The sequence below is a fragment of the Varroa jacobsoni genome, unplaced genomic scaffold (assembly GCF_002532875.2).
Source record: "Varroa jacobsoni isolate VJ856 unplaced genomic scaffold, vjacob_1.0 scaffold_520, whole genome shotgun sequence".
In the NCBI taxonomy this organism is placed as follows: domain Eukaryota; kingdom Metazoa; phylum Arthropoda; class Arachnida; order Mesostigmata; family Varroidae; genus Varroa; species Varroa jacobsoni.
In genome coordinates this window covers 108,836-121,096 of record NW_019213422.1, presented here as the reverse complement: position 1 = coordinate 121,096, position 12,261 = coordinate 108,836, and positions in this window count along the sequence as shown.

The window sequence follows — 12,261 nt, the reverse complement described above, 5'->3', positions numbered from 1 at the left end:
ATTGGCCCGGGGCGAGGGTATAGCCAGGCTCCATCTTGCCAATGGAGCAGTGCGAACTCCGGCAACAGAAGACAGTATAGCAGATTGAGAAAGTTTGCCCCGTCGCTACAGTCAGGACGACGACCCAAGAGACGCTCGAGGTCCCAGAGTCAGCATGGGAAGTACAAGAAATGAGTGGGTTTTAGGAAGGACGCTAGCAGACATCACAAGCAACACTATATTTCCAATACTATACGAGATATTGCAGCTGACCAATACCGAGGAAAACGCTAACTAGCGATCAAATCGAGCCAAACAATCGTCTAACCAGTGGCAAGCTTAGCGATAAAAAGCATTCAGGTAGTAATACTGGGTGAACTATAAACTATAGCCAAAGCCATATTCGATGGCTCCGCCAGTAAACGCTGACTGTGTATCGATCTAGCAGGCACTGTACAAGGGGAACGCTGAGACACATGAAAGTTAGAAAAAATGTCACAGAAAACGTAGTATTTTCAACACAATTTTGGTTTTTGTCAACGACTTGTATTTGTTTGGTTTTAATGATTTCTTTATTGTTTAATCACGGCTTAGACAGCATGTTACCAAGACGGATTTTTTTAGCAAGGAGCGTGTGTCATGTTTGTCCCGAGAAGTCCTGAACAAACGCGAACGAAGGTTTTTGATTTAACCCCAAGTAGTTCATGTCCTAAGCTACGGTGCCAATGTTCTGCTAAGACCGTGCTTATAAGTTGGCAATAGGTTCTCATCGGCAATGGTCAGTATCACGAAGACCACAGCAATAATTCTGTAAGACCGAAGACAAAGGCGGAATTATCTTGATTGGGAAAAACTTCATACCTAATGGTGAAAAAGGATCCAACGTCTTGTTACCTTATTTACGACGACCACTTTGTCTGGGACAAATTGTCAAGTGGAGCTCGCTTTACAAGTCGTATTATGCTACATTACGAATGTGTTATGTGAACTATCTTTATAAAGCGATCTATGCGATACAGTATGATAATTTTAATGACTCGGGGGAATTTCAGTGAGGCTTCTGGGGATCGTATATTCAAAAGGGAGCATTTGTTGTATGCCTATTTTTTTGTGCTAGGTAGGTTCGCCTGGTCTGAGAAAACAACATTATAATGAATACATCACGCACCTCATGTGGGGAACCTCATCTTCGTACGGGAATATCCAGAAGGTCATCTTGAGACCATATGTTTCGTGCATATCCAGATGAGCAAACGAAGTGTGCGTGTCACACCGTATCCGCATATGGAGTACGATTTCCTACCATTCATCAGCGTTCACCCATTCGTTTTGCCCGACCTTGTTGGCAAACATGACTGTTTTCCTTAGTCCAAATAATTCGTTACCTTCAACCGTATAGACGGAGGGACTAAAGTCGAAACAAAGATTCGAAAATAATCGATCGTTTAATAAATCATAGGGAAACCACTCTGGTAGGAAAGCGGGACGCCAGTGTGGGACAAACGGGGCGTTAATGTCGAACAACTATATCCGTCTGCACAATGCGGCTAATTAGTGCACATGTTGCAGACATTTTTTTACGTGCTAATAAAAATCACTGAGGGAAAAAAGGATAGCATATCTACCAAAATCACATGTGTTGATTTACTATACTCACGTGCAAATAGACCAAAATGCAGTTATGCTTTATTATCTGCAATAGCCTATTTACAATGGAGCATACGACGATTTTTCCTAACGCAAACGTTGCCGTCCATAGTTTGTTCACGGTATTCAACTGTCGCTTGATGACTCAACTTAATTCGGCATTAATCTCGATTATCTACCTTTCCGATTACCTCAGTCCAGTCAGTATGTACCGTTCGCTTCACATCCATATATATAATCTTCTGTCAATATCGAAATGTGTATAGGTCTAATTAGCTATCGTCCTTTACTAGAGTTTTCATTCAATTATCATCCACACACAATCTTGCTCGTCGTAAAAGACGAAGCCAGTACAAGCAACAACTTCTTTTTCCTGCCATTATTCTTTCTGTCTTTCTCTACGACTTTTTCTTTTATAATTCTTCTGTTGTTTCTTCCGATAGCAGGTAAGACCGAGAACCAGGTAGCGTACGAGAATGCCGGCAGCAACAGGGCCGATGCTTCCCCGGACGCACGAGGCGCCTTATCCATCTACTCGAGAGAGCAATTGACTGACGGCTGGTCCATCTGAGAAAAAATCGTGTGGCATACCACATATCGACCATTCGAAACTTCATTTAGCCCCAGCCGCCACTGCTGCGGCCACTCCAACTTATCTTCGCCGTTCAAACGCCGACTATCACCAACAGCAGCGGAAGGAATTGGCCGTCGTCGCAGTCGTCTTTGTCTTAGCTATTTTCGTTCTTCTACGCCAAGTCAGTCGTCATGAGTCGCCTGCGAGCCATCAGGTGTCGCTCCATACCTCGTTCACTGTGGCGCGTATGCTTCAAAGTTCTCGACTTCATATGAACGAAGTTAAAGTAGTAGTTTCCTTACGTAGATACATAGACATATAGACAAAGACAGACGGATAGATACCAAAACAGGACAGCAGGCGTAACAGCGTCGGGAATAAGGGTCGTGAGGTCGCCATTAACTCGATTAATCTTATATATTAACAAAAAAAGAACAATCATATATCGTATGATAAAAATAATACTAACGAGAAGGATAATAATATAATAACAACAACAGCAGCCAGAAGAAAGCACGGAAAGGTAATTGCATATAGCCTCTCTTTTATCCCCCCAAATTTCTTTACCGTTCGCGCGCGGCCCATTTGAAGCTCCTCCAAGGCGTCCAGAAGAGCATCGGAGCGCTGGAGAGGTCTAACCGTGTCGGTCGGCGGGAAAAAAAGAAATTTTGTGCTTAGCGACTTGATTGTTGTCGTTGCTGTTGCTGTTGCTGTTGCTGTTGCTGTTGTTGTTGTTGTTGTTATTGTTATTTTGTGCGAAAAGCGAAAGGGGGCGGCAGTTGGCTCGATTAAACATGGGACTCTTCCGTACCAGTTGTATAAACTGATTCCCGCGGGTTGAGCATGAATCGGGTAATAATGGATACACCTTCTACATTAAATTAATTAGCTTAACTTCCTAGATTTCGCAGCAGCGCTGCTAATAATAGTAGCACAGAAGCGGCAGAGAGCGAAGCAGTCACTATGGTCAAGACTGATTTGGTCTGATACCGACGTTTTACCTTGAAAAGGCAACATTTTGAACGTATTGGACCAACAGGATAAGGATTAAAGCTATACAGGTTATAATCTGAACGTATATATAGCTTTAATCGGTCGAGTGAGTACAAATTCAAAATATTCTAACTCGTCTATTTCGGCCAATTCCGGCTGCCAACTAATTGTTCGTTTTATCTAGGCAAATATGCCATCTTAAGTTTCGTCATGTCCTGTAGGAATTTTCGCTGAACGCTCTATTGTCTCATTGGAGTTGCCGTTGGTAAGTAGCACTCTATAGAAATTTGTTTCCTAAATGAAGTAATACTATAACCGTCTTTTGGTTTTATCTAGCCAGATTTCATTGGACTGAGTTAGTCCCGCAGGTGATGGTGGCAGACAGATTCAGAGACAACGCTCATTCTAGTTCTGGAAGGTCTGTAGCTGAGTTTGCGTGAATCGAACAAATGCCTTTCGATAGATACAATCTGCTCGTTCAGACAATTGCCAACACATACGATGTCCATGAAGGTTTGCGAACGAGCGAGCATTATGTAACCTGCTTGTTCTTATCGTGTTCAGTACTCTTATCTGTGTCAATGGTAATATTTAGTAACAATTAGACGATGCTAAATTGTTATCTCGTCAATTTATTCAGTCACTTATCCTTCCGTTTATTGATTGTTTGATACATTCGACATGCAGCATTTAGTCAACAAGCTACTGATCGTACACACGCTCTATCTATTTCTGCTGCTCGTTGCACCAACTGGAGAACACTAGGAGTCGCGGCTGCAGCTGTTGATAATAGCCAACTGCTTACACCATCAGCGCCACTTTTACAACTATAAATTTCACGCGGCAATAACGACAGCGTCGCTTCGAACGATGACTGACGACAGGTAGAAACACTCTGAGGTGGTGGCCCTCACATGAAGGCGGTATCTCGTGTTGCGATTTGGCATTTTGCTGCGTTTCGCTTCGCCGCTACCGCCGACCACGTCTTTCTGTGTCCGTGCATTCAAATGTGCCGCGCTCCAGATGAAAGCGCCGAAGTCATAACTGCCACCGTGGGCGCTGACCGGCTGACTGGCTGGCTGGCTGGCTGGCTAGCTGGCTGACTTCACAACCGTATTTGCATTTTATAACTCACTAATCGCTGAATCCAGCCGCCATTGGTGCTGCTACAGTGGCCGTTACCAGTGCGATAGCGTCAAACATTTCCATACACGACGGTGGTAACCGGTAGCAGAAGCTATATAGAAGTGATGTTGTACTTATATACACCGATGGCGCTGCTGTTGTCGTCGTCGTCGTCGTCGTCGGGTGAAATGTCAGAAACAGGCAGTACTCACTGGCAGACAATGGTAGGAATCGTATAATATGATACGTTTGTGTCTTCTACAATGGGCCTGTGAGGGCATGGCGGTATTATATGATTGCCATTCGTCCCAACAATGAATAAACTCAATCTCCTGATTAAACATGTAAGATAAGGCTGCAATAAGAGATTACTAACTCGTTGTTGACTTTTTCCGCTAAAGACGTTCCATCGAAGTAGGTAGGTGGGTCATCGGGAACGGCCATGGGTGTAGGCAAAAGCAGTGCGGTTGCAAGAATAAATCAGCAGTGTTTAGCTTAACTATATGACGTTAATTTTAAGGAACAGATATGAATACCAGATGGGTGTGTCTACTCAGGTTTGTGAGCCGTTGCTATTGGCGACCAAACGCGCCATCTTTTCTGAGAACAGAACCTTAAGGAGTAGATTGTCAACGCTTTTTCTTTCATATATATACACACGGTACGGCATTTAAATTGAGACTAAACTTTGACGGCTACTTGTCGTCGCAGACATGTGTTTACCCACGGCTCTTGAAACCGGACAGAAGTCAGCTTTTTCGACAATAATTTAACCACGGCGAACATGGAAGTGGAGTAACGATTTTGCCCGATTGGGCCGTTCATCTAAACTCCAATGGTTAGATATTTTACGCCTTTTTGCGTCTTTTGAACTTTTTGGCCGCTTTGGGAGCTTCGGTCTGTTATCAGTCAAGAATTTAATTCTATTAGAATGTCTGTTCATTTGTAACGTATTTAAGCGATACACACAATCGATCTTGGTCGGTGTAAACTCGTCAGGGTGACACAGTTCGATGAAAACTTAACGGTTTACTGTTGAAACGTTATTTGTGGATGAAGAACGAATTATATTGAAAATAACTAGCTAGTAGTTTAAGTTCCGAAACGAAACTGAATCACGGTAGATAATGATCATGTTAAAAAAACATGATCGTGACGAGTGACATTTCTAACAAATACGATGAGAATCGTCATAATCTCTGTTTTTATTTTTTTTTTTTACACGTTTCTATATTTACACGCTCTTGATGATGCTATAGTGTAGGCGATGAGGTACAAGGCACTAACGAAGAACTAGGCCTGATCCAATCTGAAAGTTCTGCCAAGACGATTTGGTGCAAGTCTGCTCTATTGACAAATGAATTAGCTATCAATGCAGAATTACCTAGCAGATATAAAGTTATCATTATCCATCCTCAGAAGGCTGAATTTTATTTACAATTATCGACTTTTGCTTGTACTAGTATCCTATGCGGCTATAAGATTACATTGTTGAACAACTATCTTCAGGCGTAAATAGCATCAGAAAATATAGCTGATCCTTACGTTCATAGTAAACCCATAATAAAACAACGTTCTCGATTCTAATATCTACTCTGAAGTTTTATTCATACTACAACTAATTGTTAAAAAAGCGTACAAACGTCACATGATGCCCCTAGATTTCTCTCAAGTAGTCCGAGTATATAATTTCTAAAATGATTTCAGCGTGTACGTCAGTTTCCATAGTGTAGATCAGACCATGCGTACCCTCGCACACAAAGGCGAAACGGCAGACAGACAGACAGATACAGTCATGTACTAACGGGGTCAATACGGAGACGACGCAACTCATCCGGATTCTACCGGCAGGATGCAACAGTCATTAATATTATCGACTCATCTGTCACTCTACAAACTCCACCGATGCTTGTAGCTATTTAATGTCGGCAAAGACTTCCATTGCTGAAATCGGCCTCGAGTGTCGCCCATCGGACTTGATCAGCATCTTTGCTATTGTTGGCTTCGATCGGATTTCCAATAATTACCACCGTAGCTCTTTATCCCAGTTCGGATTGCTCGCTCATTAACAACAAATGACACAATAGCAACTATCTCAGACAACAGATAGGTAGATACATGTATGTCTTGGTTAAGCATTGGGATCAGTTGCCCTTGGCTGACATACGAGTAGACAAGAGTTCTTTGACAGGGTGGGAGATGTCTCCACATTGTTAAGCGTACAGTGACCTTTTGGGGGTTTATTGGGTGTGCAACAACACTCATTACCACGCACACATATGCACATACAGGCAGATCGTGCTGATTCGCACTGAATGTACGGGCAGAGGGCACACTTCAATCAGCAGTAGGATAAGCGATCTACATATCAGAAGATCAATGGTTTTGTTTTGTTGGCTCCTAGTTGGCCGGATCGTTCGAATGAACTTACACAAAAACCTTCTATTTCGATGGAAATATTTTCTTGAAACACCGCTTAATACGTCTCTCGTTTTGTGCGCGACAGACCTTCACTGGCACTGCCATAGTTGGTGTAGCTGCTTTCGCTTCGACCATCTAAAGAAATAGTGCAGTGCGGGAATACGAGAACTTCAGTTCCCCATGAGTGGTCTACAAGACGTGCCGCCAGCAGCAGCGCTCGTAACAGGAACCACGCCAACTTCAGTGACGTCTGAGCTTACCACATCGTGCCAAGCATCCGAAGCCGCTGCGGCTATACCCGTCGATGACAACAGCCACGACTGTAACTGACATACAGACACAACGGGGCTAAGTAACGACAACACCAACTTGTTATTGCTAAAGAAAAGTCGGCGACAGTAGCTGCAGATACAGGAGTAGCGGCAGCGGAGGAAGCCTCTACATGATGAAGATTGGAAGAACGAGCGGAATCGAGCAGCCAGCCGAGCGCCTGAACCAAATCCTGATCGCATCACTTTGGCATGTTTGAATCTTCTCCGACATCCTACCCAACGGCCCCTTAGCATCTGCATATGCCTGTCCGTGTGACTTTGTCTGGCCGTCCGTATCAGTGAGTGTGCGCGCAAAAGACGACAGAAAAAACCAAGAGCTTTGATGCAACCGTTGACTTCGTTCAGCAGCGAACAACAACGACAGCAGCAGTCGAGCGACGACGAGGACGACGACGACGACGACGACAACGACGACGACGACGACGATGACGACGACGACGACGACGACGAAACGAACGCCGAAGAAAGAGTTCCAGCTGAGTAGTCCGAGTGGAACCGAAGTCTGCACCGTCGAAGAACCCGCCCGCTTGTGCGTCCAGGCCACCACCGGCGGTTGTGGTTCATAAAGACAAGGCAAGACTGAGAGCAAGCTGCCCTAAAGGAGAAACGCGCCCTAAGTTTCCAATGAGGAAAAAGCCAACAACGAGAAGAACAACTAACCAGCAACTAGTACTGAAGTTGCTGAAGAACGGAAAACTACATAAAGTTATTTTCTTTCTCTTCATATAATGCAAGTTAGGGCCCACAACGAAAGTTAGCACCACTGCCGCCTGACGCAGCCCAACTGCAACAAATTGCAGACTACAGAGTCAATGAGGGTGGAATGAAAGCAAGTGCTGGGTACCTCTGGGCACCGCGCTGGATACCTCTTTGCTATCTATAGTAGCAATACTCGGTTAACAATGAACGGCATTTTGCCACAGACACATCCGCAGTTCTTAATAGTCACTAATGCCATTCCTGTCGTCTGGCAGATAGACATACAGATGCACAGACAGAAGGTCTTTACAGGGAGCGTTGAAGGTCTCAACACCATCGCCATGCTGCTATAGTCAACTCGCCAATGCAGTGATACTCAATGCAGAAGCAGTCCTTAGCACATCTTCGCTTTTTGCAGAAGCAAACTTAGCCAACCGGCAGTGCCGATGGCCATACTGCTTAGAGCATTATAGCAGCGGCGTTTGTATACTACTGCAACTGCTACAATGATATATTAGCACTGGGTCTGCTTAAGGATTCGGTTTCGGTAGCGAGCAACAAATGTTAGATGTTAGGCCGTTCTGCACCGCAGGAAATGGGATTCTATTCCATTTCATCTTTCTTTTTCTCCCTTGTCTCTCTCTATCTCTCCCTCGTCTCGCTCTCTTCCTCGCTCTCTTTAAGCTTTCGGCAGAAAAATAGGTAACCAAGGTTCGGCAGGGTTCAGTGCCGCGTGAACTCGGTCCGGCTTTGAAGCGAACGCGGTATGATATTGCATAAAATAAGCCGTGTTTCGGATACCTGGTAACGGAGCGACCGCGCCCATCTGCAATTCTAATCGACGACTGTTGAGCGATCCGACAGAAGCAGAAGTGGAGGCAGGATAAGTAGTAACCGAAGGATCAATAAGAGCAGAAAATCGAGGCCGAAGGCCCAGAGGGCCACCACACCCCCGCTAACCGACGATAAAACTCGAAGGGCCTGAACAGCCAGTATGCTGCGATATAGTTTAGTCCACGTTGAGGATGCAAAGAAGTTAAGTTAATCACTAGTCCGCAAGCTTACTGATCTTTGTGTGACGACGACCGCAGCTAGCACAGGCAATTCTCCATTTGAAAAATGACCGCGCCGTTGACACCGACTCCAGTGCCGGCATCACAATTGCATCTCCTTGCTGCTTATAACGAACAGCTAGAAAAATATTACGGTTATTTCTGTAGCGGGGAATTGCTCCATATTCTAAAAAATGAGCGCGTGTAAGATATAGATTTTGTGTCTCAAACGAAAAACCTCCGGGGCTGAGTATACGTTGTGCGGAGATGCGATGTGGCAATCTGTAATTTGCGGTAACATCTCTTGAACACAAACAGTTGAGAGTAAGCCACTACAAGTCAACAAGTGTATACAATTACGCGTCTATTGGTACAATATCCGATCCTTAATTTTGCGAGCACGATTTCGCTTTTGGGAACATCAACAGTAATCTGTTCTAGAGGGATGAGTGATGCCGCTAGGGGTACGAGGGGGAGCTTCACCCAGGCAGTAGTGGAAACAGCCAAGTGTCAACATGCGATGGCGGAAATGCTCATCGGAGACCGCATCCTAACGGAGTAACGCGCCATATCGATGCGAGGCGTTGAGACATTGGCACTCGTTTTTAGATACTCCGACAGATCGACTGTCTGCATCTCATGACTGCTGATCATCGTTGATACCCGTGCTGTTTGTGAATGTATCCTTTTAGAACATTTTAACCTTTATTTTAAATCGTTAATGCATTTCGTTGAAGAGTGAAGTCCATGCTTGCTTGTACAGATTGCTCTCCGGAGGGATGACTTGTGGATCGCGCGTTTTGTTGTGTCAAGGCACCCACTCTTGCAGGGAGCATCCGTCTCAGAAGGGAACGCCCAACAAGACGATGAAGATACGCATACATACACACACCCACACATTCACGCAAACACACACACACATAAGATTTCGAATTCAGCGAAAACGTCAAGCGAGGGAGCCAGCAACCCCAGAGTCCTGTCGATGACATGATCACGTCTTGGCAGAGAAAGAGCGATTTCTACGTTCTAGACAAGCGATGTCTGACAACAGCTTTAATATTGAATCTCCCTTTTTTGAAGATAGAGGCAAAAAATAGGCAAATATTAAACTGTGGGAGTAGGCAACATCAAAAAGAAATCTAGCGGTTTTTTACCTTCTTAGCAGGAACGGTCTATTTTTCCTCGTCAGGTTTTTCACCGCTCTACGCATCATTTGACAAGATGAAGTATGATCGGAATTGGCATAAGAACGCGTCGTGCGTCACAAGGCATAAGAATCATCGTAGACGATCAGCTCACAGACCGAAAAGCAGACCGACAACTGACAACACTATCGTTGACGGAACGACAAAGTCTCAAACAAAATTAGAGGAAAGAAAAATTTCGGAAGATCTGAATTCACGATGAACGTCAGAACGAACGGGAATCGTCGTCGCCACCTCGCAGGGTGAACATTCCGAGCACAAGATAGCACCACATAGATACATCAGGGACGGACGACGACGACGACGGCGGCCGCGTAAAGCTTACTGTGCGATGTGCAGACGACCGGATACACTTTACGACCTCGCTAACTTCGGCGTCACACAGCGAGAGGCATCGAGAGAATGACAGGGAGTGTCGGGGGGAGAGATTGATTCCATTTCTTGACCTGTTCTTGGAAAGAAGAACCATACGGGAGGTAGTTCAACCAGGAGGTGGGTAAAAAGCAACATTAGTTATGGTTTAAAGAGGGAGCATTTGAAGGACGGTGCCTGACGTTAGATGGGCATCGCATCATGCAACCATTGGGTGCATCCATCCAGCTCGCATTCCCATACCCATAGTCCCACATATTATAGACCCAAAGTTACTGATCTATTTATCTTGATCAGTTGCTTATTAGATTCGTTGAAAATGTCTATCGAAGACTGAGAGCTAAGAATAAGAGTCAAATTTCGAGACAAAGATCTTAGGACAACGTCATCCGGAGTAGGAAACACCGCGCTGTTTTTTTTGAAGGAACGCTATGTTTCCTTGAGCTTTAACAACAGCTGTGCGACTAGAAGTTTTTTTCTACCCGGCAAACTTAAACGCCTTCATATAGAAATCGTATATAACACGGCTTCGGACTCGGATTTCATCTCATTCTAGGACCTTTTATTTTTTATTGTTAGTTCAAGACGACATGAAAAATTAATTAGACCATCACTGAAAATTACATTTTTATTTTATGCCAAATTTTGCTCTTTGTGGATCAGGTTCAATCAGCATTCCGCGCTAGTTAGCAAAAGTTTAACACTGACATGGTGGCAATTTGTCGCGCCCGCTTAATCATCGACCTGGGACCACTGATTAGCCGTAGGGCTTCATCAAACAGACACCGAAGCATAACGAGAGTAACAGATTCAAAACTCAGTTCAGACGAGGCACGCCACAGGATCCGCCCACACTCAAAGTCGGTGACGCGTGCACTTTATGACGTCTTCTGAATTGACGATGCGGTTCCAACGACAACAATGGGAACGAACAACAACAACACAATGACAATCGAGCGGACAGGGCCAGTGGACGACGAGAAGAAGACGGCAGCGGTACAAAAGAAATGAAAAGGCCGAGGTCCTAGATAAGGAAATAAGGGTTTGTTAAAGTCTTCAATCGATGTCGCAGTCAAGAGTACAGTCAACAAAAAGACTGCGCGTTTGCCACCATCCTGCATACTTTTAATTCGCTTAATCTAATGGCCTATGTCGCTTCGGCTCCTGGGACGTACAACTCCCAGGTTAGAAGCATTATACCGCCATTAGAAGTGAGCAAAGTAACGATTTATCCAACCACATGGTTTGAATTTCGAACCCTTCGGAATCTCCTATACAAAAAGTCCTGGGACTCATATTTTAGGATCTGCACACTGTTTAAGGTCGGACTTTTTTCGACTCCAGCGTTTCCGTCGGTTAATCCTAATCTTAACCTAATTCTATGATATACCCCTAATGTTTTCCCATCGCACGGAGAAGATTTCACGTAAGGAAGATAGTCCGATTGTACGCATTTCGTCCGCGAAAACAATTGTATTCCCTTACATTTTCGAAGGAGAATTAGCAAAATCTGGCAACGGCGTTCCTGAGATCAAGCAATGCAGTGCCGATCAGTATATTTGTGTCATTAGCCTTTGTTGATATATTGTCGAAACAAATACGCTCGGAGCTGGAAGGAGAGCTCAAGTATTTAGATAATCATTTATCTACTGCATTACTCCGACGGGGTCTTGCCAGTTACGATGATTTCAATAATGAAAAAGCTCAGCGGAACTTCAATTGAAATTCACTGTTCATTTCTCACTCTCCAGGTGTGTACAGTCGGAACGCTATGGGAATTAATAGAAAAACGAGGCGAGCAGAGACACTGCCAGCGGTTGGCCAAAGAGCGGAAAGTAGCATCTGCATGTGTGTCTGCGTGA